This window comes from Pleurodeles waltl, chromosome 8, assembly GCF_031143425.1.
Source record: "Pleurodeles waltl isolate 20211129_DDA chromosome 8, aPleWal1.hap1.20221129, whole genome shotgun sequence".
Classification (NCBI taxonomy): domain Eukaryota; kingdom Metazoa; phylum Chordata; class Amphibia; order Caudata; family Salamandridae; genus Pleurodeles; species Pleurodeles waltl.
This window is the reverse complement of record NC_090447.1, coordinates 483,067,206-483,092,143: the sequence shown is the minus strand read 5'-3', so window position 1 is coordinate 483,092,143 and position 24,938 is coordinate 483,067,206.

Sequence of the window (24,938 nt, the reverse complement as noted above, 5' to 3'; positions counted from 1 at the left end):
CCATCAGTGCAATCCAATGTAGCACACATTCCCCAACATCAACATTACACACTACCAATGCTGACGTGTGTAGTGCGCCATGCCAATGCTATACATAGTATATGCTAGGTCTCAGCAACATAAAGCTGGATGTGAAATATCTGAGACTGCCTCAGTTCCAGATTGTGAAGTGTGGTGCAAGTGCCATCGGGACAACCACAGCCAGTGCAAGGCCTCACCATGAGAATGGAAGTAGACGCAGGGTTGAGTAGGACAAGAAGGTGGCAATTCACAATTTGGCCAGACCCAACACCTAGAGGATGTGATGCTGACAAGTCCCCACATGACCACAATACATGTGACATGCAGGTGGGGCATAGGCCATGGGAGAATGCTAATATGAAAGACAGGAGTAATGAACAGGAACCAAAATCACAATGTACAACAAATAAGAAAGCTGGCACGTCACATTACAAATCCACAACACAGACACACTAATTGTACAATATCTCATTGCAGAGGATGATGGCTCTCCTGAGGATATGCCTGTCCTGGACTTCCCTGATGACATGGATGACGAGCTGACAAACATCAGCCAGCAGACCCTCCAGGATGTCCTTGGGACCCTCCAGACCACACCTTCAGTCCCAAGGAGGAGCACAGATATAGCAGCCATCCCAGAGGACCCACCCACCACCCCAATTGTATGACCTGCCATCTCCAACCCAGCTGAGGACTCTGACGACACTGGCACCAGCTTTGAGAGAACTGTAGTTGGAGTACAGTGGGAGCTGGCCAAGGAGGTGCGGGTGGGGATGGAAAATATGGCAGCCAGCCTAGAGGGGGAGCGTTTGTGCATGATGTCAACTGCAGAACAGGCAGCAATCATGCAAGGGCGAACATCAATCTTGCAGGAACTTGAAAAAAGTGTGAAGGAAATCAGCAGAGCTGTAAGAGAGATGACACAACACCTCCAACAACAAACTTTTCAACACTTGCACAAGTGCAATATTGACCCTCTCAGGGCCGACCTGGCTGTCTACCACAGTGATGTGGCTGCTATTCTTAAGAACCAGCAGCAGTACTGCCCTTAATAGCCCCACAGTTGGCAGCTACTGGGATTTCTGACTCCACGTCTTCAAACACTGAGGTGTGTGTTGCGCCTTCACAACCACCACCACCAAGGGCAGAGGAGTCAATACACACATCAGAAGATGAAGATGTGGAACAGATCACCTTCACCCGTAAAAGTACCTGGTAGCACTAATCCCTGCCACCTGGCCACTTATAACCAAGGTCATGTGCTTTGTAATATGCCAGTCTTGCAACAGCTGCTCACAAGCACTGTTCTCCAGCCCACTGTTTATCTTGTCACCCTGCCCTTTGATTGTCTCTCACTAACTCATTGGCAAACCCTGTCCCTCTGCACTGTCTGACACTTCACCCCATTATGTCCAATGACATGTCCTTTTGCACTTGTGTAGGATCACAATGGAAGGTGCCACACTAATGGACTCACAATCATGGACAATGTACATATAGCACTACCGCACTTTAAAATAAATAGCACTTACACAACAACTTTGTCTATGTGTAATGTGACACATCGACCGTGATGGAGATCAGTGATGCTTACCTCATGTCAATGATTGTAGAATTTCAATACAACTGACCTGAAAGAATGTGGGCTGATAACTATGCACTGTGGTCTGGAGTGTACCATTATCTGGCCTTCCTGAGGGTTAATTCAGGGGGAAATAGAAACTATACAGTATAATGATGTATTGGACAGAATAACGTTTCTTCAAGGGATGTCTAAGCCAAAAATTATTGCCTTAAACTTTTTCTTCAAGCCAATCTTTACGTATGTGACATTTGACCCAAATTGTACCTAACACACACCATACAGCATGAATGGATGTGTATGAGTGTACGTACAAATATGCAACCTGGCTCAACTATGTAACAAATGATAGGTGTGAGTTATGTATACCATACTACATGAGATCATACTACCAATCACCTTATAAGGCTTCACTTGAACATCAGGCTGCAGGCAGACTTAACACAGTGTTGTCCTCAATACCAAATCTGGTCCCAAAGTATGTGAGATTGAAAACATACATAAAAAATTAACAACACATTGGGATCCATAGTAACCTTGACTGGTGGGTGCAATGGATCCTTGACGAAAGAGATGCCCAAACGTGTGGAATACAAATTGGTATTACCCAGTTTGAGCATGTTGTTCGTCAATAGAGGATATCAAGTCTACACAACTCAATACAGTAACTCATTGCCTGTGTGTCAATGTGTATGAACTGGCTCTTACAAATGTAGTTGTCCCACTGTGTGAACATCAAAAGACGTGTTTTCTTAAATGTGCTTGTATGCATGTGTTCTCAATGTGGCCAACTATCAGATGCTATTCAGTGTGGAAATGAGAAAGGAAATGTGTTTGTCATAGCCGTTGCAACAAATGCTGTGTAAACTTACCAGGTTTTTTGGGACATAAGCATCTCCAATGACAAACCGTGCACAGGACAGATAGAAGACGGTTGATCATGGCAAAGTTCCAAGACTAGGCCATCACATGTCCTGGAATGTAGGATACCACTTCCTGGGCACTTGTTTGTATACTACCAATGTGTCAGACATTGTAAAATGCTATGTGGGTATTGTGTTTGTGACACCGGGTCCCAAAACCAATCCACAAATGTGATGTCACGCCACAGTTTGAGTCATACAAATGACCTATGTTTCTCACATATTTCCAGTGGTTAATTGCACAAAGGTGTCCAGTTCAAGTGTGTGGACCAATGTTTAGCCTGTATCATTATTGGGGTCCATGTTGTCACAGTTACATGCAGGTCTACTCATGAGTCTGTGGAGCCATTTCTTGCATTAACAAAGTATCCTTCACAGCTGAATTGAACAAAAGCCAAAGAGGAATAGAAAGCACACAAGGGGATAGTCCAGCTATGGCACTGCAGAAGTTTTATGAGATTGACAACAGGGCAACCTTGGCGTCCTCACAAAGTTAAAGAATCAGTAATTTTGAACCGGCAGGTTTGCTCACAACATTTGTACACAAGGTGGCCTCTAAAATTCCTACTGGATCCGGGAACATCAGTGCCTCTGTGCTGATTAATCTCACAGCTATTCACCATGCAAGTCCCATCAATATGTTGGGCACAATGTGAATTAGTGTGTGGACTGTCAGGGTGCAAAGATGTGTTGACATTTCATGCACATTATCTAAAGTTGTATGTTGTGCTGGAGGCACCATACCCCATCCATGCATACAGCCATGGTACACTGTCACTATTTGTCTCTCATGCATACATCAAACCCAGACAAGGGATGGGACATGATTAGGCTATTTGAAGACAAGTTCCAACCCATGATATGATAAGTAAACTGATTACGCTATACAATGTATCTGAGTATTCATTGTAGACCTACCTGACAAACTACCCCAGGAGGAGAGTGAGGGCATGGAAAGCAACTACAAGACAAATGAGGCCACAGGGAACCTTTATGGTAACGCAAAGACAGGAACCAGTCAGGCTAACAGGATACAGGGTCAATCAGGAACAAAAATTAACAAAGCAAATACACAGTGAGCAGACTGAGACTGGTCAAAGCTGGAACAACACTGTGGAAAATGAAAACTGTATTTGTCCTGTGTGTTGCACCGTTACACAATAACCCAAGGCCTCTGTTACCCAAGTGATTTATACGGCAAAGCATAACAGTGATATACATATAATGGCAGTTTCAAAGCCGTTCCAGGCAGCTGCACGGGCAGTGCATGTTCAAATGGCTGGTCTGCATGGAGGTGCACACAGGTGTGTGCAGCTTCAGTCTCTCACAAGTCCTGTAGGTGAGAATCAAGTTTAAAGGGCCAACAGTACCTTTCACATGGGAAGCAATGGACAGGTGATTACAGGTCCTACAGACTACAAGACAGTGCATTATTCGACCAGAAGTCCATGCGGACAGAAGAACAATGACTATGGCATACCATACTAAAGTGGGAAGCACACTGGAGTCAGAATGTGAGTCTGGGTGTGTGTAGATGACGGGTTATCTGGGTAATAATAGTCTATTTCCAGGGCCCCCTGAAGAAGGGTGGGATGAGACAGAGAACATGGCAGTGACAGGACTTATGACCTGTGATGGCATGTGCAGGAGATGTCTTGTGAACAATGCTAGTCATACCTGGAGCACTTGTGCTATCCATTTGCTGCTTCCATGGATTTCTTGCCACACATACTCCTTGCAAAGATAGCTGATGTCACACTTACTGCTGTCAAGGGTCTGGTCATACCTTCTTGTTACCAATGCTATAGCACATCCACTGCCTTATGCTTGAGACAATTTCTTTCTTAGTGAATGATGGTATCTTAGTTGTGTGCCATATGCTGCAATGAACCATGTTGCCAACATGTATGTGTGAAATAGATGTGGTCCACTGCTATTGCCCTTCAAATGTGAAATGGACTGGATATATGTCATTTACAGTGTGTGTGAAGTTGGATGTACATTCATACCCATCAAATGTGATGTGGATTTTTCTGTATCCTAATATGTATTTCTGAAATGCTCCATGAGGCTACACTCTGATTATGATTCTTAGGGATAATGTGATGCAAAAATGATTACCCAGACCATGATATAGTGATAAAAATAGGTATTTATTGACATATGGTAAGACAGTGGTGATGGTGACTATAGTTAAAATAAGTTTTGGACAATGTGTTGTCTCCGATGCAATCCTGCAACTGTGTTTGGGTGGTCCCCCTCATGTTGATGGACAACGTCCTCCTCTTCCTCTGTGGGTCTGGTTCATAGAGGGGAATGTTCCTCCTTACACAAATGTTGTGCAGGATGGCACAGGTCAAAATGCTCTTGCAAACCATTTCTGGTGAGTATAGGAGGCTGCCTCCGGTGATGTCGAGGCACCTGAATCTTGACTTCAGGATGCCAAATGTCCTCTCGACTATGGTGTGTGTCCTCCGATGTACCTCATTATAGGCATGCTCTGATGCTGTGCTTGGGTTTGGAAATGGGGTCATGATCCATGGCTGGATCCCATACCCCTGATCAGCTGAAAGAGAAAATGACTGAGAAAAAGTTGATGTTGCTTGCACCATGATTATCACTTTGCATGGCAGTTGTTCTCTTGTGTTGACTGTGACTCATCTGTGTTTGTGTTATTGTGTGGAATCCTAGACTTCTAGGATGGACCATCAGCATTGGGTTGTTTCATTATCTGAACTGGTGTTTGGTTGATTGACCGGATGTCTGCAGTATTTTTGTAGAGTTGCAGTACATTGTGGAATCCCTTGCATTATGTCGTGTGAAAGAGGTGTCCACGTGTCTTAACTGGGGGTGACATGACACTTCCATACACAGAATCAGTTCCACAGTGGTGGTAACACGGTTGCATCTATATGACCTGGACATCCCATCCAATTTAACATATGCAATAGAATTTGTTAAACATCGTTGAGGCCCTTTGATTTAGCAAGGTGACAATATACTGACATGTTGACAATTGACTGTGCACAAATATCCCATGTGTGACAAGTTCTCTGCAGACCTATTTCTCTGCCCTTGCTGGGTCGACTCAGGTTCAAACATGTACCTATACTACTGAACCTGGTCCAGTTAAGCTGGCTAACTTGGTTGTGAGGTTGTCGTTTACAGTGTCAGAAGGTCCATATGCCTGTACATCTGTTGTGTATATGTGTAATTGTCTCAAACCGTATGTGTAGGAATGTGCACTTTCAATATAGTTACATCAATATGTGTTCTTCACATAGTCCACTTGCTTATTGGTAGTGGGCAATGTCAAAGCAGGAGTGATGTGAGATATTGTTACATACTCATTGATTCCATGTCACCTTCATTGTAGTCATCATCATCATGCTATGTGTCTCATGGTGTTTGACCTGCAGCAAAACACATTGCACACACCTTACACACTACTTATTGGTGGAAGGGTGTTTGGTTTAGTGTTATTGATGTGATATTGAAAGATTAATCTTCAAGTTGCACTGCCAGTTAAAGCCATGTCATTGTGTTGTTTTTAAATTGTTCCCTTGTGTCTGTGGACTGGCATCTGTTGATATTTGCATCTGTCATTTGTCCCTAGGTGTGTATCCCATTGGGTGAGGATATCAAACATGCCTAGCAGTGTCACAACCTCAGTGTCTTCCTGGCCACGTGTCAATGTAGCAGTGTATGTGTTTTTGTCCTACAGGGTTGCTGTGCAGTGTGTGTATAACTGGGTTTCTGTACTTACCAACAAGTAGGCCATTTCCATATCGTCCATCCTGGAAGTGTTGATTGATGGTGCAGTGGCAGAAGATGAATGAATCATGTACACTCCCAGGATACTTTGCCACGATGTTGGTGATCAATCCCCGGTGATCGACAATGGCCTCACATTGATGGAGTGTGTGTGGTTCCTTTTGCGGTATAGATGTTCGGTTGCAGCAGGTGGTACAATGCGTACATGTGTGCAGTCAATGGCACCAAGCACGTGTGCAAAGCCATGAATTTGATAGAAGCCCTGTTTGGTCTCCTGCTGCTTCTGCTGTGTGTTGGGGAAGCTGATGTGGTGGGGTGTGAGGGAGATGATGGCATCCAATACCTTGAGTATGAAGGCAGAGAATGAGGGCTGTGAGATCCCAGCAACCAGGGCACCAGTGGTTTGAAAGGAGCCACTTGCAACATGTGGAGTATTGCTAGCAGCTTGGTTTCTGGTGGAATGGTGTGGAGTGTCTGCAAGCTGGGTGTCAACTGTGGCTCAATGTTGTGCAGCAGCTGCTGAATGGCTTGCCAGTTGAGTCTGGACCTCTGGATGATATCTTGTTACCGGAGTCCCAGAAGGGTTGTCCTCGTGTGGTATATCCTCTCCGGCCTTCTGCGTTGCCTTTGGGGTCCCTGCTGGTGTTGTAGAAGCTGCTGTTGTTGGTCCTGTGCTCTGCGTCTGCATGCATGCTGGATGAAAAGCACCTCCATGTTTTCCTCTTGGAGCTCTGCTGTTGCTTCTGTGTGTTTTCCTTAAGTACTGATGTGTTTGCTCCATTTTAACGCCTGCCCTGACCCAGGCGTTATTTTGTGACGCAAATCGGGCTGTGCGCCATGCAGGATTTTTGCACAGTAGCATAAATATGGCGCACGGGTGTTTAAGTCATGTTTTGGAGGGGAACGCCTACCTTGCATGTCATTAATGCAAGGCGGTTTCCCGCATCCAGAAAACGACACACTTGGCAGACTTTTTTTGATGCACATTCGGCACAGACAGAGTATAAATATGCCCCTTTATTCATAATTGAATGCACAGTAGCGGGATTAATGCCTGATGTGGCCACATTTGCTTGCGCTGAAGCAGCTCTTGCTGGGGACTTGTTCAAGGTCCACATTACAAATTGTATAAGCGTCTATATATTTTACTGATGTAATGTATAGGTGGAGTACGTTTGCCACTGTCATTGTACCTGTATTGAGATGCGGTGTAGAGGTGGGCAGTTCTGGCCATGTAGGTCCATCATTACTTAAAGAACTTAACCTAACATTCTATGGAACATGTGGCAGGGCACAAACAAGCCAATTTTGGTGTTCTTGATAAGATAGTCGTATTTCTAAATACGCATAAGGTCTGTATTGTGCAGGTGCATTTGCTGGAGTGTAAGGGTTAAATGAATGTATGTTCCCATCTGCTGCTGGAAAGGTGACACAAGACTAATAAAATTCAGTTCTATATGCTGCATGAGCCTCAATGACAAATATAACTTCTTCTCCCTCATCTGTGAGGCTATTATTTTTTCCGTGTGCAGTGAGGGGGAGCCTCATGTTTGCTACAATTACAAACCTATTTCGGGCTGACATTTGTACAATGGAATTTAGTTGTTCAAACATACAAACACCAATCTGGGAATTCTTTTAATAGTTCAAGTTTGAACAACCTACAGCATCAAATAGGTGCTACCTATCTAGCTGAGGAGGATATTCCCTAATACCATGGATGTCTCTGTATAAGGTAGTTAGGGTGCCTTTTCATGAAATGTGACCAAGATACTTTCAGAGATCTGTCAAATCAGTGCCTAACCAACCCTGAGCATCATGTTGCAGCCTCTTGCTGTGGTAACAAGACTGCTAGATTTTAGGTTGCAGCACCACCAAGTATGGGGGATTAGGTCTGTTCCCACACAGTGTGGCAATTGTTAGCCTAACCTTTTCAGTTAGCTAGCAGCACCTCACCAATACCAAGAGGTGGAAGTGACTTGTGCAGTCTATCGCATGACACTCAGACTCCTCAGGGAAGTCACAGTGGAACAGGTCGTGCCCCTTTCTCTCAGATATACAAGTCTCATACATGCAAAGATGAAGAGAAATAGGATGTTGGTTCAATATATGTTTTATTGAAGTAACTGCATTATACATAAAAATGCATGAATTGTGATTATGAGGATAGTAATACACAACATTATTACAATGGTGAAAAGAAAAGTAAAACATAGGAAGGGTTCCACTATGTTGGCATAAGAGCATCCCTAATATCCCTACCTACACTACTATGTTTCTACATTAGAGCAATAACAGTGTTAGCCCTAGTTCCGGGAAGGAAGCCCAATCGCCAGACCTGTGTAGAGGTAATGAGGTAATGAAGAGGTCTGTTAGTCTGCTAATAGTCCTCCCGTGTCCTCCCATGTAGATGAAAGAAAAATCATGAAGTTTCAACAGAAACTGTCAAGGACATGCAACATGAGATGGCAAGCTGGCTGGAATGTCCCCTCTACCTTTTTTTCGGACAGCCTGTTGTTTTATAATAAAATATGGTGGTGTTATAAGAACTGTCCAGACATAAAAAAAATGTTTTGTCAGTGTCAGGTAGACATTGCAGTCTCGAACCGTCAATACCCAGTAAACTATGGTGTATAGCCTTGGAGTGAGCACAGAATTAAATGTTGCACAGAGAAATAAATAACAATTCTGTGTGAAAGGGTAACTGATATAAAATAATGAAGCATCACTACTAAAACAAAGTGTTTGCTAAAATAATAAGACAAATAAAAGTGCAAATAACTAGGTGAGAGGGCACACGCCAAAGTAACCACACAACACTATGAGCCAACAGTGCTGACAGTAAATACGTGCTGTTAATTTATAAACAATCAATGTTTTCAAGTGTTAAAAAAGAACACATGGGAGAATATTCCATACGTATGATTGAAGAGAGAAATGACTGTCTTATGCAAGATTCTGTATGTTATTTGACAAGCAAGTGCCTCTCTATCGTTTTCTTGGATAGATCTTGTCCATTGCTATTTTTCCGGTCTGACATAGCTGTCAGTCGTTGATTTTTGGTATATCTTTTTAAAATTAATTCTTAGCACATGCGAATATTGTGGACTAACGTATAGGTCTGCTTTTTGTTATTTGCAATCTCAAATAGGATTTCTCAATAAAAGAGAGAAGTTATCTGGATGAAAAAAAATAATCAGCTAAGTTGTTAACAATGTGGCAGCATTATCATTGAGTAGCAGAGCAACTTGTAGAAAAATAGGCAAAAAGTTTGAAAGAAAGTATATATAGTAGCACAACTGAGCAAAAGAACACCTTTTTATTTAGGGTAAAGAAAATGTTGATGAACTGCAGTAAATTAGAAACTACTAGACTTAATATAGAATGGCATATTTAATTTTTAAAGACCTCGTTTTACAGCATCCCTTTGCGCTTTCAAACACCTAGCAACACCTAGCTGATTTGAATATTAAGTAGAACATATAAAAGTTGACAACAGTGCAACAAGGATGATGTTTTAATGACAACATTACTTGGTCACAACGGTGACGTATTTCCCTTCCGCAGAAATTTAAATCCCATTATATCCTATGGGATTTGTGTTTCAGCAGATGGTAAATCGGTACCCGTTGTGGCAGAGTAATTCGTCCACCAATATATAAATCAGGTCCATAGTTGACTCATACAGGTAGGCATGTTGTGAAAATGCATATTGCAACTTAATATTGCCCGAAGGCGCACCAAAGACAAGCCTGTCTGCACCCGTTAATGCCTGAACAGGACTGAGGGCCAGGCCCCCTGCCCCTTTTGCAGAAAAAAAGTTATGCTACTCAGCTGCAGAGCTTATGGCAATTAATTCCAAACCTTCCCCACAGGTGTGTCCCCCTTGTGGCCAGAGAGTGGTGGGCAATGGTGCCCTCTTTTAAACTTTGCACCTTACATTGCCATGGCAGTCTTGCTCAAAATACCAGGAGTAATAGGAAATCAGTTATTCATTTTCTCATGGAAACATGGTTACAAGACTGTCCCATCCTGGATAACAACCAAGCACTTCCCCCAGGATATTATAGCTGTAGGAATGATCATACGCACAAAAGCAGCTGGGGGCATCACTACTATAGCAAAATGCACCTTTAGATGCATGTATAACACTCTCCCCATCCTAGATTGTGAGAATATGTGTTTTACAATGAATATGGCACCCACTTTCTCCTTCTCAGGCGTTTTGATATTATGACCCCCAGGGTCCTTGTTCTAAGTTTAGGGACACCCTGCCTGAAATAAGTTAAAAGACAAACTGTACTCATCTAGGGGATTTTAACATTCACTTTGATGAGATGGATAACCCTATAGCATCTATCATCAGGCACAAGCTAGGCTGTCTGTAGCTAACACAAAGACTGGTAGGCCCTACACATGATAAAGGACATCTATTAGACCCAGTTTTCAGCAATGACTCAAACTTAAAAATGGGGAAACCATGCCCTGTGTCCTGGACTGACCATACCTTAAATCCATTCACTTTAGAGGGTCTTTCCACTTGACCGGACACTAGCAATGCACCTTCTCAAGGCCATAGATGGTCAAATTTGAACAAAGTTACCTAAAGGACCTCTCTGGCATGGACAAACCCGGTATTAGGAAATGATCCATTGGCAGCAAATGTCCTGCTAGAAATGAGGCTCAGTAACTTGTTAGACAACTTTATCCCTATTATGACTATAAAAAAGGGAAACAAAGCTAAAAAGGCACAGTGGTTCAATACTCGTTTCACTTCCCTAAAAAAGGGATGCAAACAGTTAGAAAGGAATTGGAGACAAAAATATGAAGAAAACTCAAAACTTGCCTATCGTCTAGCCATTAGGCATTTACATCAAGTAATCAAGATGGCACAGCCTCCTATTATGAAACACTGATGCTTAATGCTGCTAATGCTCCCAGGGTATTGTTAAATCCCTCTCTATTTCCAAAGGTGAAAGCTTGCTGCCCACTCCAACAGAAAGTTGGCGTAATGAATTGGCAGCCTTTTATCACAACAAAGTTTCTGTGATTTATCGTGACTTAAGAAGAGGAAGGAAACTTGATCCCCTTTATCAGGGTAGTATTTTTTAATTTCCCCTGATTATATTAAATGCTTTTGTAGCTTTATTTGAAAAGGTGAAGCCAGGATCTTCTTTGGACCTGGCTCCATTCCACATTCTTCACCAAGAAGCTCCTGAAATTCTCCCTACACTTCTGGATCTCCTTAATCTGCCCATTGCCTCTGGGTCTGTCCCACAAGCGTGGAAAAATGCTTTAGTCAAACCTTTGCAAAGAAAACCAATTTAGACCATGCATGCCCCAGTAATTATAGACCTATTTCCGTGCTTCCTTCTCTGTGGAAAATATTAGAAAAGCATATGAATCAAATTCTTTTGCACTTCCTAGAAGAAAACTCCCTCTTAGCTCAATCCAGATGGGCTTCCCCCAAATCATAGCATGGAATCTGCATCACTAGCTATTAGGGAGGAGCTAAAAATAATGCTGGACCTCAAGGCTGCATTTGGCATGTTCGATCATGAGATCCTGGTTCTCAGGATGAGCGAACTTGATGTAAGGGACAGTGCCTTAAGATGGCTGTCCTCCATTTTGAAAGATAGGTCCTTACAAATCTATGAACCCCCCCTGTTACTCAGAGGTAGCCCTCTTGCAGTGTTTGGTACCGCAGGGCTCTGCACTCAGCCCCACACTTTTCAATATCTATGTAAGGCCTCTTGTCAACATTGTCATGGAATTTGGGTTTAGGCACAAGCAAAAGAACTGTTGACGTCTCAATTTGCACTGTTAAAGACTGTTAGAAATGGGGTCTTTGTTTGGTAGTCAGGTTACCCCCTGTAAAGCAAGGACCCTCACTCTAGTCATGGTAAAGGAGAATCACCCTCAGTTAACACCCACTCACCCCCTTGGTAGCTTGGCATGAGCAGGTCGGCTTAACTTCAGAAGCAATGTGTAAAGTATTTGTGCCAACACACACAGTAAGTCAGTGAAAACACTACAAAATGACACAACACAGGTTTAGAAAAATAGAGAATATTTATCTAAACAAAACAAGACCAAAATGAAAAAAAACACCATACACAAGTCAAGTTATGAGTCTAAAAGGAAAAAAGAGTCTTAAATCCTTTATAAAACAGTGAGAACACTGTTAGCATGCAAAAGTACATGGGTAGCATCAAAATAACAATGCACGGGCGAGTGTGCGTCAGAACAGGCCAGTGATGCGTTGATTTCTCACTTGCGACCGAGACCTTGCGCCGTTCCTCTTCCGGTTGGGTCGGTGTGCGTCGTATCTTCTCTCCCGCAGGAGAGAGATGCTTCGATCTGACTGGCACCTCAGATCCGAGCAGGCTTTGTGTTGATTTGCGCGCCCAGCGATGTTGCATCAAAAATCTGGTTGTACGCCTCCCCAAAACCACGCGGCATGGGGATTGCATCTTTATCAGCCTCCGTGAGGGGGTGTTGCGTGTCGTTTCTCCAGCCACATTGTGTCAATCTTCCAGCCGTGATGCAGGTACAGAATTCACCTCTCAAGGGCCCAGGGACGGAGAGGGCACCACTTGGCAGGGCAGGAGTCTCAACAGAGAGTTCAGGTGCTGGCAGGGGAAGTCTTTGATGGCCCTGAGACTTCAACGACAGGAGGCAAGCTTTTGACTGTGTGCTACATTTAATTTTTGCTGGTTTCAGGACGCTGGCCACTTTACCACTGCTGAACAGTGCTAAAGTACAAGTGCCTCTGTCTAAATTGTATTGGTGATTAGTTTATCAACGATTGGCATATTTGATTGACTAATAAGTCCCTAATAAAGTGCACTATGTGTGCACAGGTTGTGTAAATCAAATGCTACTAGTGGGCTTGCAACACTGATTGTGCCTCCTATATGAGTAGCCCTAAAAATGTATCTCAGACCTGCCTCTGCAGTGTCTATGTGTGCAGTTTTTAACTGCCATTTTGAACTGTTAAGTGCACCCATTTGCCAGGCCCAGAACTCCCCTTTCATTACATGTAAGTCATCCCTAAAGTATGCCCAAGGCAGTCCCAAGGGCAGAGTGCAGTGCATTTTGAAAGGTAGGACATGTACTGGTGTGCTTTACATGTCCTGATAGTGAAATACTTCTAAATTCATTTTTCACTACTGGAAGGCCCATCTCTCTCATAGGGTAACATAGGGATTCCCTTGAAATATCTTTGAAGTGTAATATCCCATTGGGAGCAGAAAGAAATGTGGAGTTTGGGGTCTCTGAACTCACAATTTAAAAATACATCTTTTGGTGAAGTTGTTTTTTGAACATTGAGTTTAAAAATGAGACTTTTAGAAAATAGGCATTTTCTTGCTTAACCATTCTGTGCCTCTGCCTATCTGCTGAATACACATCTGGGTCAGGATGGCAGTTGGGCTGTTTGTGTATTCACTCTAGACAGTCAGACAAAGAGAGCTGAGGTGTGCCCTGCATATCCTGATGGCCCATTACCAGGCTGATGGGTCTTCCTGAGCAAATGTGTTGGGGGTGGTGACACTTGCACCTGACTAGGGGTGTGCCATCCTTACAAAAGCAGTCCTTAACCCTCTGGGGCTCAGAAGGGAAAGGACTCACCATTGGAGACACAGGGAACAACCACGCCACCATGGAGCCCGAGATGCATGTCTTCTCCATGGCCTTCTACATGTTGCTCCAGCACGAACACCAATGCCGGCGAAGACGACGACAGTGAGTACAGACGCCTATCACACAAGGGCGGGAATGAGGAAAAAGAGAGTGACACAAACACACACACAATCAGCTGCATTACTAAAACAATTTTACCCTCTAACTCGGATGAATAATGCAGGGGCAAAACGTTATGGAAAAAGTAAATGTAATGAGAGCAACACATCAAGATAAATAAGTGAGGCAAGATAATAGATATATACATATGTACAGAAAAAGGGACACAGCCCAGTCCACAATGTACATTGTCCACATGGCCACAAGTCAAATTCTGAGGCCACACATGGCACCTGTCTCAACATGGAGAGAACACTGCAGGGGCATCATTTTGGAAATAGGCAGGCACCTCAGGGTAACGGGAGATGCAAGGGCACCTCAGCCGGAAGATGGAACAAGACCACTGGCTCTGGAGAGGACAACATGCCTTGTGCTTGGTCCTGGGGAGTGCAAGGCCACAGTCTCTCAAATGGGTGACTTGCCGACATGCTCTGGAGGGGTAACATGCCCTGTGATTGGTCCTGGGGAGTGCAAGGTTACAGGTCCTCATTATGACCTAGGAGGTAAATGCCACCTACCGCCATGGCGACAGCCTCCAGAAGACTGTCGCCGTGGCTACGTACCGCCCATCATATTATGACCATAGCCAGAATTCCACAGAAGGCTGGTGGAATTCCGGCTACGGTCATGACGGCGGATGGCAGTAAGGTGGCCCTGCTGCCAGCAGCAGCACCACACCAGTAGAATGCCACCAACCGTATCATGACACATGGCCTGGCAGTGTTCCGCTGGTGGATGCTGCTGCTGGCAGCAGCGCCGCATCCCGTCTCCTGCCGGAGGACCCCCTGCAACCAGGTAAGTCGGTGCTCTGACAGGAGAGAGGGGTGGGGGGTTGTGTGTGTGGGGGGTGTGTGTGACTGATTTTATGTGTGTGCATGTGGGTGTGAGGCGTGTGGAATGTGTGTGTGCATGAATGGGTGTGAGTTTGCGTGAATGTTGTGTTGTGTGAATGCGTGTGTGCTAAGATATATGTCAGTGTGTGCTGATGTGTGTGTGTGTAAGAATGCATGCATGCATGGGTGTATGTGGGTATGTGTCTGTGTATGTCTGTGCGTGTAGGTGGGTGTATGATGGCGGGTCGGGAGGGGAACAGGGGGGAGACCCCTATCAGTGCAGGGGAAGGAATTCTCTGATACTGATAGTGCCTACAGCCATGGTTTTCTGGAGGGGGCATCATGCCCTGTGCTCTTGATCCTGGGGAGGCTGGGGTTGGTGGGTGTCTTACCCACTGCTTCTGGAGGGGGCATAATTCCTTGTGCTCTTGATCCTGGAGAGTGCAAAGTCACAGTCTCCCAGGTGGGTGTCATACCTACCGGATTTGCAGGGGGCAGCCCGCACAGCAGTCCATGGAGGCAGGATTACATACCATCTGCTGGTGGCTACGGCTGCTCAGTGGTGGTGGTGGTGCTGTGCTGCTGCTGTGGGGGGCTCCTGCCCATCCCCTGCACCCTTGGATGGCTGCTCAGTGGTGGTGGTGGTAGTGCTGCTGCTGCTGCTGGGTGGGAGGCTCCTGTCCACCCCCTGAACGCTTGGACGGCTGCTCAATGGTGGTGGTGGTGGTGGTGCTGATGCTGGGGGGGAGGCTCCTGCCCATCCCCTGCAGCCTCGGATGGCTGAAGAACTATGGTTGGTGGTAGGGGCTCCATCATAGTTTCAGCCCCAGGCTCCTTGCTTTTCCTGACTGCTGGTGCAGGCTCCTTGATCTTCCTGGCAGCAGCTGGGGTAGGCTCCTTTACCTTCTTACCAGCAGCTGGGGCACGCTCCTTTGTCTTCCTGGCAGCAGCTTGGGCAGACTCCTTGCTCCTTCCGGAAGCTGTTGCAGGCTCCTTTCCCTTGAGGCTGCCTGGTGCAGGCTCCTTTACCCTCAGGACACGTGCCCTGGATCCTTTTCCACCACAAGTGGGTGTGGTGACGACTGGGCCTGTTGACTGAGTGGCTGAGGTGCTTGGCTCGGTTTTTGACACCCTGGCCAGACGTGCAGGACGGGGAATGAGGGGTAGGGAAGAGGTCAATGGTGGATAGGAAACGTTTTTTAGAGACACTTGGGCAGGAAGAGGGAGAAGGTTTGGGAGTGGAGGAAGAGAGAGTGGTTGTTGGAGATGCCTGTCTGCTGATTTTAGGTGCAGGTGCATGGGCTGGTTGCTGTTGTAAGGTGGATGGCTGTTGGGTGTGCTTACGGTTCTGTACCTTGGGAGGGGGGAAAGACACAGTGGGAGAGGACATAGGGGACTTGTGCATGGCTGTTTTGGAGGTGTCTGCCAGTGAGGTGTGTGTTCTGCTATTTGTGGTGGTGATGCTAGTAGTGGATGATGGTGTGGTGTAGTGCATGCATGTGTGAGTGTAGAAGGAACTGGGATGGAGGTGAAGGAGGAGGGGGACACAGTGGAAATTGTGGATGTTGGTTTGTCTGCATCTGGATGGTGTTTCTGTGAGTGCCTGTGGGATGAAGTGTGGTGCTTGTGTTTGCCTGAACCACTCTTGTATGTTATCTAGTGTGCATGCTCATCTGCCTGTGTGATTGGGATAGGTTGGGGTTGAGGAGAATGGAATTGGGAAGAGGAAGTTGGAGGGTGGAAATAGGGACAATGGCTGCCATGAGAGAGGAGGCCAGAGCCTGTATTGATCTCTGTTGGGCCGCCATTCCAATCTGGATTCCCTCCAGGAATGCATTAGTCTGGGCTGCCATCCCCTGGATGGCATTCACAATGGTTGACTGCCCTACAGAGATGGCTCTCAGGAGGTCAATAGCCTCCTACCTCAGGGCAGCAGGGCTCACTGGGGCAGAGCCTGATGTGCCTGGGGTGAAGGAGATGCCCACCCTCCTGGGTGAGCGGCCATGGGCAACTCGCTGAGTGGCTGCTGGGAGGGCGGTGCTGATATGGAGGGTGGCGGCTGTACCTGTGGCTGGGGTGGTTACAGAGGTGTCTGCCACCACCAGGGAGCTTCCATCAGAGGAGGTATCTGTGTCAGAACTGTCCCTTCCAGTCTCTGCCGTGGTGCTCCCCTCTCCCTCCATCCCACTGGTGTCCTCGGCGTCGGTGGACTCTGCCTTCTGGGTCCTGTGGAATGCAGCTCTCTCTGTCGCCGGTGCCTCTGCTCCTCCACCAGATGATGCTAATGCACATAAGAACAGGGTGACAAAACAAGAAGGGGGGAAGAGACTAAAGATACACTTGGTCAATGGCTGCACCAACACCACCGTTGGGCGTACACAGCACCGTCACACACAGGGAACAGGCCTACGCACTGTGCATTGCACTACCAGTGATATTGCTAGCCACCAAGGCATGGGGAGGGGCACACACCGACAAATCCAGTACACCTGTGACCCATGCAGCCCTGACCAGTAGTGGATACCTACGAGGTAGGTAGCAGGATTATCCCTTCAGAACCCTAGCCACCAGAGGACCTATGCTGCTATGTCTGGCCTGGCCTAGGGGCACCCTCTGACACACATCAACCACGCGGATACCACTCCACCAGGCGCTAGTAGTAATGATGGGCACTGTACTCACCCCCTTGTGGCTGCTGTGATACCCTCAAGCGCCCATCCAGTTCAGGATAGGCCACCACCAGTATGCCGGCCGTCAGGGAGGTCAGGGTTCGATGGGCTCCCCTTCCTCATCGGGAGGCCATCCCCAGCTGGGCCTCCATGGTCTTCTGTGCCCAGCATCTCAGGTCCTTCCACTGTTTCTGACAGTGGGTTCTCCCCTTGCCATAGACCCCCAGGGTCCACACGTCCTTGGCGATGGCATGCCATATACCCTTCTTTTGATGGGTGCTGACCTGCAGAGGTAATACACACAGGAAAATAGTATTAGTCAGACAGTCCTGCCTGTTATACTTATGGCCCACCATACCCCTTCACATCACCATTTCCACACACATGGCCTAGCATGCAACCAATACGCTGCCCAAGGACATCCACCCACTCCCCTTACATGAGGCCTTCACAAACACCACGCCATACATTCATGACACATGCAGCGTGCCCACAGTGTACTCACCAGTTGGTCTGGAGGCCCATACAGCAGTCCGTACTGGGGTAGGACCCCATCCACCAGTCTCTCCAACTCCACTGAAGTGAAGGCTGGGGCCCTTTCCCCAGTCACACGGGTCATGGTAGGTTCCAGACACAGGTCACAGCAGCACATGCAGTGTAGGTCCTCTTCTGTTGAAGATCAGGTAGCAATTGAGGAATCTGATATAAAATGGCAGTCACGACCATGGTGGTGCATTCCGTCACCTTCTGTGTAGATCACCATTGGCCACTGAACCCCATAGGGCCCAATTATAACCAATGAGGAGTTGCACAGAGGTTCCTGACTGTCTCCCGCAACGGCGCACATCATCAGCAGAATATCCTCACTTCCACCTGTCCCGCCACACAGGACAGGCGGCCCCCTTTCGGGGGGGGCAAGCCCTGAATAATTGCTGCATCACTGTTTAAATTTGGACATACTGGGCAGTCCACACTGACCCATTACAAATTAACAGCATGCAATGATCTATTGTAGCCCCATTGCTCAGCTTGTGACCGGCTCCTCACTCCTTTGCCCCATAGCTTGCTACCGCTGCGGATGAATAGGAGATGGAGACATACTCCCGTGTACAAACTCCTGGTGGACTTGGCAACAATGAAGAACAGACACATCTTCCTCACCTATAGACTTGACATGGTCACAATCACAGAGCTGTCTGATGTGATATCTGCTATCCGTCGCCCCACTGGTATCCCCCTCTTGTGCAAGTTCTATCTGTGATCCATTTCCTGGCAACTTGTTCTTTCCAAGTGACAGTAGGCTTGGCAGCTGGAATGTCACAGCCAATGTTCTCAACAGTGCTGACAAAAGTGTTGTCTGCCTTGATTAAACACATGAGCAGCTACATTGTTTTTCCCCAGGTGGAAGATTTGGCCACAGTGAAGGCCGACTTCTATGCAATGGGACATATCCCTAACATAATTGAAGCGATTGATGGAACACGTATTACATTTGTTCCCCCCGTCAAACTGAACAGGTGTCCAGAAATCGGAAGAGTTTCCACTCTCTGAAGGTACAGATGGTGTGATTGGCAGACCAGTACATTTCCCACATCAATGCTAAGTGTCCTGGGTTGGTGCATGATGCCTTTGTCCTGAGGAATAGCAGCATTACAAATGTGATGGCCCAACTACAGAGGCACAGGGTGTGGCTAATAGGTGAGCCCTGGTCGCCACCCAGTATATGTTGGTGAATGGGTATGGTGTGGACAATATGGGATAGTGTGTGGCTAAATGTGGTCCCTCAATATTCCAGGTGACTCTGGTTACCCCCAACCTACCTTGGCTGCTGACACCTGTGAGGAAAGAAACACGTGTCCAGAGATACAGCACTTGCTGCACCTACTTAAGGTGAAAGACTTTTTGAAAAATGTTTCTATCTTTAAATCAAATGACTGCATTTACCATGATGCATTGGGGCTATTTTATGTTGGAGTGTGAGGCAGTGTGCTCCCTTTTTTTTTTTTTTTGTGTCTAATTGATGGCTCCCGTGAGCCTACGAGCTGACGAGCTCTGGTGAGGCACCTGTTCGCCTACTGAGTGGTACAAAAACCTGTGAAGACGTTGGGCGGCATTTCAAGCAACCCCTTCAGATATATTTTCTCTCTGCTGATGACGGCTGAAAGCCAGAAACACGTGTCCAGAGATACGGCACTTGCTGCACCTACTTAAGGTGAAAGATTTTTTGAAAAAATTCTCTATCTTTAAATCAAATGACTGTCTTTACCAAGATGCATTGGGGCTATTTTATGCTGGAGTGTGAGGCAGTGTGCTCCCTTTTTTTGTGTGTCTAATTGATGGCTCACCTGAGCCTACGAGCTGACGAGCTCTGGTGAGGCACCTGTTCGCCTGCTGAGTGGTACAAAAACCTGTGAAGACGTTGGGCGGCATTTCAAGCAACCCCTTCAGATATATTTTCTCTCTGCTGATGACGGCCGAAAGCCAGAAACACGTGTCCACAGATACGGCACTTACTGCACCTACTTAAGGTGAAAGACTTTTTGAAAAAATGTCTCTATCTTTCAATCAAATGACTGCATTTACCATGATGCATTGGGGCTATTTTATGCTGGAATGTGAGGCAGTGTGCTCCCTTTTTTTGTGTACCTGTAAGGAATGCCAGAACAAGGGCAGAAGAATGTTACAGTGAGGCACATGGGTGACCCAGAAGGATTATAGAACTGACTTTTGGCCTCCTGAAGGCCAGGTTCAGGTGCATCCATCTAACAGGCTGATCCCTGTGCTACTTACCCAAGAAGGTCTGCCAGATAATAGTGGCATGCTGCATGTTGCATAACCTTGCCCTGAGATGCCATGTGCCATTTCTGCAGGAGGAGGAGGCTGGAGATGCCCGAGTGACAGCATTGGACCCTATGGACAGTGAGGATGAGGAGGCAGAGGATGAGGATGAGGACAACAGAACAGCAGTCATCAGACAAAACTTCCAATGACACACAGGTAAGACAATGTTACTTCACATTTCACTGTAACTAATTTGAATTTCTGTGGCACTGACATGCTGTTATTTCCCACTTCTATGCCCACTTACTGTACCCTTTGGCAATCCATTTTACAGATGTTGGTGCCGCACAATAGTTCATGGTGTGATCACTGCAGCCAGCTACAGGTCATTAACATATGCTCAGTTACTGTACAGTTGAATTGCAATGTTTTAACCTGGTTAAAATAATACATACTTGAAACATTTGACATACTGGATACATCTATTTTTTCCAAGGGTGTTTATTGAAGTGCTAAGAAAAAGAGGGGCAAGTGCAATTGGATAGGGTGATGATGGAGGAAAGTCCAAGGTATTGTTCCAGTCTGTAGCACAGGTGCAGTGTCCACGGGGACATAGGAAGGGGAGCAATGTCAGTTGAAGGTGGACAGTGTGACTGTGTGGGACACAAGGGTGACAATCAGGAGAGTCTAATTTCCTGGAGAGGGTCTTGGCAAGTGTTTCTGGCTTCTGTAGGAACATAGGAAATGCTTGTGGTGTGGTTCTCCTTCTGCAGGGGTAGGGGTGCTGGTAGCCTGGTGGTCATGTGGCGGGCCTCCTGTCCACTAGTGACAGCGGAGGTGGAAAGCAGTTCAGATGTCTGGCTAGTGGCAAGGTCCCGCTGTTGTGAGACTGTCTCCTTCATAATATTGGCCATGTCTGCCAGCATCCCTGCTATGGAGACCAGGATGGTGTTGATGGCCTGTAAGTCCTCCCTGATCCCCTGGTACTGTCCCTCCTGCAGCCACCTGTTCTCCTGCACATTGTCCAGGATCTGGCCCATCTTGTCCTAGGAATGTTGATATGCTCGTAGGATCTCTGCAAGAGCCTCCTGGAGAGTCGGTTCCCTGGGCCTGTCCACCCCCTGGTGCACAGCACTCCTCCCAGTTTCCCTGATAGCCTGTGCCTCTGTCCCCTGAACCATGTGCCCACTGCCACTCGCCCCAGGTCTCTGATTGTCTTGGGGGCGAGGTGTGGCCTGGGGTCCCTGTAGAGGTGGACACACTGCTGATTGACATGTCCTGGCGGCAGAGGTATGGGTACGCTGGGTGGGTGCTGTGGTGGTGTTTCCTGATGGGGGAGGCTCTGTGGTGGTGTGTGTCTGGGCCTGGGTAACCAGATGTCAAGAGGACCCTGATGAGCCAGGTTGGTCATCCAGATCCTGAAGACCAGAGTTGCTGTCATCACTGTGGGCCTCTTCTGTTGGGGGACTGGAAATTGCTGGCACTTCCTCTCCGCTGACATTGGCTGAGTTACCTGTGGGGATGTAAATGATGTGTTATGGTTTCTGTGTCTGACATATTGTGCATCCGTGGCTTGCCCTCTTTGGTTGTATTTGCCCTGGCAGCTTTCACTTGTGTACTTTGGTATTTGGTGGGATAGCTGACTCCCTCTAATGTGCATGCTTTAATGATAGGTGTCCATGCAGGGATGTGAGTGGTGTCCATGCACTGGTATGGCCTGCAAGCTTGGCATTGGGATGAGTGAGATGTGATGTGGGAGGTGTGGGACGTGGTGATATGATGGGAGTGAGGGTGAGGGTGGAGGTATGTGATGGCATGCAGGTAGGGGGGTGATAATGGTACAGAGTTGACTTACCAGAGTCCAGTCCTCCTGATATTCCGGCCAGGCCCTCAGGATGCATGATTGCCAAGACTTTCTCCTCCCATGTTGTTAGTTGTGGGGGAGGAGGTGAGGGTCCACTGCCAGTCCTCTGTACAGCGAGTTGGTGTCTTGCGCAATGGGACATACCTTCCCCCATAGGTCGTTCCACCTCTTCCTGATGTCATCCCTAATTCTTGGGTGCTGTCCCACGGCATTGACCCTGTCCACGATTCTCTGATATAGCTCCATCTTCCTAGCTATCAATATCTGCTGCACCGGTGCTCCAAATAGCTGAGGCTGTACCCTGATGATTTCCTCCACCATGACCCTTAGCAACTCATCTGAGAATCGGGGGTGTCTTTGTGGTGCCATAGGTGTTGTGTGAGGTATGTAAGTGAGAGTGTGTAGGGTAATGTATCGGGGTGTGTGATGTGGTGTGCGTGGGTAGTGTATAGGTGAAAGTAGTCTGTGGCTCTGGTTGTGTCAGTTGTCTTGCTGTTCCTCAGGTGACAATTGATTGTATTGGTAAAGGGTTGTGGGTAATGTGGGTGGGTGTTTTATAGTGGTGTGGGTGTGTGGGTGTGGTGTGTGTATGGGTGTCAGGTGTGTGTTGTTTGAATTGTCCAGTGTGGTGTTGTTTTGGTTGTTTGTGTGTACTTTGAGCTCCGCGGTATTTACCGCCAATGGTTTACCGCTGTTGAATGTCCGCTGTGGTGATTTGTGTGTCATAATTTGGTGGGTGTAGTTCAGCTGGCGTAACAGAGTGGGTTTTGATACCGCAACTTTAGCACTGACCTTTAGACTGGCAGATTTATGTAAGTGGCTGAATTCTGTCAGATTGGTGTGTGTGTGTCATAATATGGTGGACGGATATCTGCCGCTGCCGCAGAAAGTTGGTGACAGACAGGTGTAGGAGGTCAGCCTAGTTTGTAGTGGATACCTTGGGTACTTGTACCTTATACCAGGTCCAGCTATCCCTTATTAATGAAGTAGTAGTGTTCTAGCAGCTTAGGCTGATAGAGGTAGCTATAGCATATCAGCTTAGGCTGAACTAGGAGACATGCAAAGCTCATGCAATACCACTTATAGTTACACAGTACTTATAAGTAAAGACAATACTCAGTGTTACCAAAAATAAAGGTACTTTTCTTGGGTGACACAGCACCAAAAATATCTTAGAGGCAATGCTCCTTCTGGAGGTATGTATTATACAGAATATATACACTAGACACCAACATAAGGCAAATAATTAGACATAGGATAGTGCAAACAATAGGAAATTCTATAGAATGCAATGGGAGAAAATAGGTTTGGGGTCAACCCAAACCATATAGTAATGAAGTGGAATGCGAATCACAAATTCCCCCCTAGACAAGTGTAGTGTGTGCAGAATCACTGGGATAGTAAGAATACAGTAAAGGTAAGTAAATTACCCTAAACCAGATCCCAGAAAAGCAGGAGTAAAGTACTGCAAGTTTCCTTAGGGCACACTACACCTCGTGATATGGATTATTGCAGTAACCAACCGAGTCTGCAAACAACAACTGCTAGATTCCTGGACCTCAAGACCTGCAAAAGAAGGGGACCACGTCCAGAAGTCGAAAGATGTTCCAGGAAGGACAGGATCCCCTGCCAACCCAGAAGAGGGTGCAAACAAAGAGTCCCCAGTTGGATGAAGACTGTAGGAATGCACCCTAGGAAGATGCCAGTGGGTTCCTGCATGATGCAAAAGATGTCCCACGACGTGAAGATGGATGCAGACGTGATTTCATGTTGGAAGTCACCAACAAGCCTTGGTAATGACAAATGTGCGTTTTGCATCAAAATGCCGCTGGCTGGACCCAGGAGGGTCCTAGGGGCCTCAACTTTGTGTGAGGAGGAAGAGGGGGCTCTCAGCACTTTAGAGAGCCCTCAGGATGCCAGACAGCACCCACTGGAGTCCCAGGACATGGGGACAAATGAGGTGCAAAACGCGGTTGGTGCAGCACTGCGAAGAAGGGTCCCACTCCGCTGGAGGTCAACTCAGCGAGTTGAGCATCACTGGATAGAATGCTGGGGACCAGGGCCAGGCTGTGCATGAAGGAATTTTGCAAATAGTGCACAGAGGCCTCAGGAGGTGAGGAAGATGCGGTGCACACAGGGGTACTGTCGCTCTCAGGGAAGGGAAGGTCTTAACTCCTCCAAATTGCATCAGCAGGACTTCAGGACAGTCTGTGTCGATGGGGTCCACCCTCTCTGCGTCTAGGAGCAGACATGTCGCTGTGAGAGGAGTCCAGGAATACCAGGCGTTGACTTGGAAGGTGCCTGCGTGAGCAGGGGAGTGACTCCATGACCCCACAGGAGATTTCTTCGGTCCTTCTGGTACAGGTAAAGATAGGGAGTCCTCAGAACGTGCACACCATGGAAACTGTTGCAGTTGCTGGCTAGAGCTGAAGTTGCAGAAGAAAAGTATCCCTTGTGGATCCTTTGTTGCTGTCACAGCGGTTCCTGGAGCAGCCTGCGGTTGATCCGAGGTCAGAGGATGAAGTAGTATTTGCAGAGGATTCCTGCTGGAAACTTGCAAGTGGAATCTGAAGAGAACCCACAGGAGAGACCATGAATAGCCCTGAGAGGGGGATTGGCTATCTTATCAGGTACGCACCTATCAGGAGGGGTTTCTGATGTCACCTACTGGCAGTGGCCACTCTGAGC